Source organism: Oncorhynchus keta, unplaced genomic scaffold, assembly GCF_023373465.1.
Source record: "Oncorhynchus keta strain PuntledgeMale-10-30-2019 unplaced genomic scaffold, Oket_V2 Un_contig_29136_pilon_pilon, whole genome shotgun sequence".
Classification (NCBI taxonomy): domain Eukaryota; kingdom Metazoa; phylum Chordata; class Actinopteri; order Salmoniformes; family Salmonidae; genus Oncorhynchus; species Oncorhynchus keta.
This window is the reverse complement of record NW_026286398.1, coordinates 9,910-15,018: the sequence shown is the minus strand read 5'-3', so window position 1 is coordinate 15,018 and position 5,109 is coordinate 9,910. Positions and strand designations below refer to the sequence as shown.

The window sequence follows — 5,109 nt, the reverse complement described above, 5'->3', positions numbered from 1 at the left end:
CTGGTCTTCTAGAGCATCAACAGCCTGTCTTCCTCCTCTCTCTCCTGGTCTTCTAGAGCATCAACAGCCTGTCTTCCTCCTCTCTCTCCTGGTCTTCTAGAGCATCAACAGCCTGTCTTCCTCCTCTCTCTCTGGTCTTCATAGAGCATCAACAGCCGGTCTTCCCTCCTCTCTCCTGGTCTCCTCACCAGTCTTCTAGAGCATCAACAGCCGGTCTTCCCTCCTCTCTCTCCTGGTCTTCTAGAGCATCAACAGCCTGTCTTCTCCTGGTCTTCTAGAGCATCAACAGCCTGTCTCTCCTGGTCCTGGTCAACAGCCTGTCTAGAGCATCAACAGCCTGTCTTCCCTCTCCTGGTCTTCTAGAGCCTGTCTTCCTCCTGGTCTTCTAGAGCATCAACAGCCGGTCTTCCCTCCTCTCTCTCCCTGGTCTTCTAGAGCATCAACAGCCGGTCTTCCCTCCTCTCTCTCCTGGTCTTCTAGCCAGCCGTCTTCCCTCCTCTCTCTCCTGGTCTTCTAGAGCATCAACAGAGCATCCTTCCTCCTCTCTTGGTCTTCTAGAGCATCAGCCGGTCTTCCCTCCTCTCTCCTGGTCTTCTAGAGCATCAGCCTGTCTTCCTCCTCCTCCTGGTCTTCTAGAGCATCAACAGCCGGTCTTCCTCCTCTCTCTCCTGGTCTTCTAGAGCATCAACAGCCTGTCTTCCCTCCTCTCTCCCTGTCTTCTAGAGCCTCCTCCCTCTTCTCCTGGTCTTCTAGAGCATCAACAGCCTGTCTTGAGCATCCTCTCTCCATCTCTGATCCAGGACCCAGTAAAGGTTGCATCTCCATCATTTCAACTCTGTTACTCCCAGACTGATCTGTTGAAATAAAATATAGAAAGGATGATTCAGAAGGAAACAACAACAGTAATAACCTGACCAGTAATTACACATTAGACTCATAAAGCCTGAGGTCTACTCTCCTGAGGACAACAACATTAATAACCTGACCAGTAATTACACATTAGACTCATAAAGCCTGAGGTCTTCTCCCCTGAGGACAACAACATTAATAACCTGACCAGTAATTACACATTAGACTCATAAAGCCTGAGGTCTTCTCCCCTGAGGACAACAACATTAATAACCTGACCAGTAATTACACATTAGACTCATAAAGCCTGAGGTCTTCTCCCCTGAGGACAACAACATTAATAACCTGACCAGTAATTACACATTAGACTCATAAAGGCTGAGGTCTTCTCTCCCTGAGGACAACAACATTAATAACCTGACCAGTAATTACACATTAGACTCATAAAGGCTGAGGTCTACTCTCCCTGAGGACAACAACATTAATAACCTGACCAGTAATTACACATTAGACTCATAAAGCCTGAGGTCTTCTCCCCTGAGGACAACAACATTAATAACCTGACCAGTAATTACACATTAGACTCATAAAGCCTGTGGTCTTCTCTCCTGAGGACAACAACATTAATAACCTGACCAGTAATTAATTACACATTAGACTCATAAAGCCTGAGGTCTTCTCCCTGAGGACAACAACATTAATAACCTGACCAGTAATTACACATTAGACTCATAAAGCCTGAGGTCTTCTCCTGAGGACTACAACATTAATAACCTGACCAGTAATTACACATTAGACTCATAAAGGCTGAGGTCTTCTCCCTGAGGACAACAACATTAATAACCTGACCAGTAATTACACATTAGACTCATAAAGGCTGAGGTCTTCTCCCCTGAGGACAGCAACATTAATAACCTGACCAGTAATTACACATTAGACTCATAAAGCCTGAGGTCTTCTCCCTGAGGACAACAACATTAATAACCTGACCAGTAATTACACATTAGACTCATAAAGCCTGAGGTCTTCTCCCTGAGGACAACAACATTAATAACCTGACCAGTAATTACACATTAGACTCATAAAGCCTGAGGTCTTCTCCCCTGAGGACAACAACATTAATAACCTGACCAGTAATTACACATTAGACTCATAAAGCCTGAGGTCTTCTCTCCCTGAGGACAACAACATTAATAACCTGACCAGTAATTACACATTAGACTCATAAAGCCTGAGGTCTTCTCCCCTGAGGACAACAACATTAATAACCTGACCAGTAATTACACATTAGACTCATAAAGCCTGAGATCTTCTCTACCTGAGGACAACAACATTAATAACCTGACCAGTAATTACACATTAGACTCATAAAGCCTGAGGTCTTCTACCTGAGGACAACAACATTAATAACCTGACCAGTAATTACACATTAGACTCATAAAGCCTGAGGTCTTCTCTCCTGAGGACAACAACATTAATAACCTGACCAGTAATTACACATTAGACTCATAAAGCCTGAGGTCTTCTCTCCTGAGGACAACAACATTAATAACCTGACCAGTAATTACACATTAGACTCATAAAGCCTGAGGTCTTCTCTCCCTGAGGACAACAACATTAATAACCTGACCAGTAATTACACATTAGACTCATAAAGCCTGAGGTCTTCTCTACCTGAGGACAACAACATTAATAACCTGACCAGTAATTACACATTAGACTCATAAAGCCTGAGGTCTTCTCTCCCTGAGGACAACAACATTAATAACCTGACCAGTAATTACACATTAGACTCATAAAGCCTGAGGTCTTCTCTCCCTGAGGACAACAACATTAATAACCTGACCAGTAATTACACATTAGACTCATAAAGCCTGAGGTCTTCTCTCCCTGAGGACAACAACATTAATAACCTGACCAGTAATTACACATTAGACTCATAAAGCCTGAGGTCTTATATATAATAATTTAAATCATTCTGTGTGGCAAACAACATATTTCTTGAGGTGGGTGACATCAACTGGTAATATTTTCCCGTCTCGGGGAGTTGTTGATATGTGACATTACTGTATGTTACAGGAATGAGGGACGGAGAGACAGACAGGCAGAGACAGACAGAGACAGACAGTCAGAGACAGGCAGACAAACAGAAATACAGACAGGCAGGCAGTAAGGAAGACAGACAGGCAGGCAGTAAGGAAGACAGGCAGACAGTAAGGAAGACAGGCAGGCAGTAAGGAAGACAGACAGGCAGTAAGGAAGACAGGCAGAGACAGACAGGCAGAGACAGACAGAGACAGACAGGCAGGCAGTAAGGAAGACAGGCAGGCAGGCAGGCAGTAAGGAAGACAGGCAGGCAGTAAGGAAGACAGGCAGGCAGGCAGTAAGGAAGACAGGCAGACAGTAAGGAAGACAGGCAGGCAGTAAGGAAGACAGGCAGGCAGTAAGGAAGACAGACAGGCAGTAAGGAAGACAGGCAGACAGTAAGGAAGACAGACAGGCAGGCAGTAAGGAAGACAGACAGGCAGGCAGTACGGAAGACAGGCAGGCAGGCAGTAAGGAAGACAGGCAGACAGTAAGGAAGACAGACAGGCAGGCAGTAAGGAAGACAGGCAGGCAGGCAGTAAGGAAGACAGGCAGGCAGGCAGTAAGGAAGACAGGCAGGCAGGCAGTAAGGAAGACAGGCAGGCAGGCAGTAAGGAAGACAGGCAGGCAGGCAGTAAGGAAGACAGGCAGGCAGGCAGGCAGTAAGGAAGACAGGCAGGCAGTAAGGAAGACAGGCAGTAAGGAAGACAGGCAGACAGGCAGACATGCAGTAAGGAAGACAGGCAGACAGTAAGGAAGACAGGCAGGCAGGCAGTAAGGAAGACAGGCAGACAGTAAGGAAGACAGGCAGACAGTAAGGAAGACAGGCAGGCAGTAAGGAAGACAGGCAGGCAGACAGTAAGGAAGACAGGCAGGCAGTAAGGAAGACAGGCAGGCAGGCAGTAAGGCAGACAGGCAGTAAGGCAGACAGGCAGTAAGGCAGACAGGCAGGCAGGCAGTAAGGCAGACAGGCAGTAAGGCAGACAGGCAGGCAGTAAGGAAGACAGGCAGGCAGTAAGGAAGACAGGCAGGCAGTAAGGAAGACAGGCAGGCAGTAAGGAAGACAGGCAGGCAGTAAGGAAGACAGGCAGGCAGGCAGTAAGGAAGACAGACATGCAGTAAGGAAGACAGGCAGGCAGTAAGGAAGACAGGCAGGCAGTAAGGAAGACAGGCAGGCAGTAAGGAAGATAGACAGGCAGGCAGGCAGTAAGGAAGACAGACAGGCAGACAGTAAGGAAGACAGACAGGCAGGCAGTAAGGAAGACAGGCAGGCAGGCAGTAAGGAAGACAGGCAGGCAGTAAGGAAGACAGACAGGCAGGCAGGCAGTAAGGAAGACAGACAGGCAGACAGTAAGGAAGACAGACAGGCAGACAGTAAGGAAGACAGACAGGCAGACAGTAAGGAAGACAGGCAGGCAGTAAGGAAGACAGGCAGACAGTAAGGAAGACAGGCAGGCAGGCAGTAAGGAAGACAGGCAGGCAGTAAGGAAGACAGGCAGGCAGGCAGTAAGGAAGACAGGCAGGCAGGCAGTAAGGAAGACAGGCAGACAGTAAGGAAGACAGGCAGGCAGTAAGGAAGACAGGCAGGCAGGCAGTAAGGAAGACAGGCAGGCAGTAAGGAAGACAGGCAGGCAGGCAGTAAGGCAGACAGGCAGGAAGGAAGACAGGCAGGCAGTAAGGAAGACAGGCAGGCAGGCAGTAAGGAAGACAGGCAGGCAGTAAGGAAGACAGGCAGTAAGGAAGACAGGCAGGCAGTAAGGAAGACAGGCAGGCAGTAAGGAAGACAGGCAGGCAGTAAGGAAGACAGACATGCAGTAAGGAAGACAGACAGGCAGGCAGGCAGTAAGGAAGACAGACAGGCAGGCAGGCAGTAAGGAAGACAGACAGGCAGGCAGGCAGTAAGGAAGACAGACAGGCAGACAGTAAGGAAGACAGGCAGGCAGGCAGTAAGGAAGACAGGCAGGCAGGCAGTAAGGAAGACAGTAAGGAAGACAGGCAGGCAGGCAGTAAGGAAGACAGGCAGGCAGGCAGTAAGGAAGACAGGCAGGCAGTAAGGAAGACAGGCAGGCAGTAAGGAAGACAGGCAGGCAGTAAGGAAGACAGACAGGCAGGCAGTAAGGAAGACAGGCAGGCAGTAAGGAAGACAGGCAGGCAGGCAGTAAGGAAGACAGGCAG

General features: G+C 48.4%; 2 long non-coding RNA genes across 4 annotated transcripts; one reads left to right on the top strand and one right to left on the bottom strand.

Moving 5' to 3' along the window:
• Positions 1 to 795: 795 nt before the first annotated feature.
• On the bottom strand, positions 796 to 2,690 carry LOC127923281 (uncharacterized). Of its 3 annotated transcripts, none has more exons than XR_008113938.1 (3): positions 2,547 to 2,690; positions 1,195 to 1,266; positions 796 to 910 (listed from the first exon to the last, which is right to left on the bottom strand). It is a non-coding gene; the product is annotated as an uncharacterized LOC127923281 (long non-coding RNA). The 3 variants fall into 3 exon arrangements; XR_008113940.1 differs by lacking the exon at positions 2,547 to 2,690 and adding an exon at positions 2,403 to 2,500; XR_008113939.1 differs by lacking the exon at positions 2,547 to 2,690 and adding an exon at positions 1,976 to 2,073.
• Positions 1,960 to 2,714, top strand: LOC127923280 (uncharacterized). The gene is made up of 3 exons (XR_008113937.1): positions 1,960 to 2,085; positions 2,441 to 2,512; positions 2,585 to 2,714. It is a non-coding gene; the product is annotated as an uncharacterized LOC127923280 (long non-coding RNA).
• The last annotated feature ends 2,395 nt before the right edge of the window (positions 2,715 to 5,109 follow it).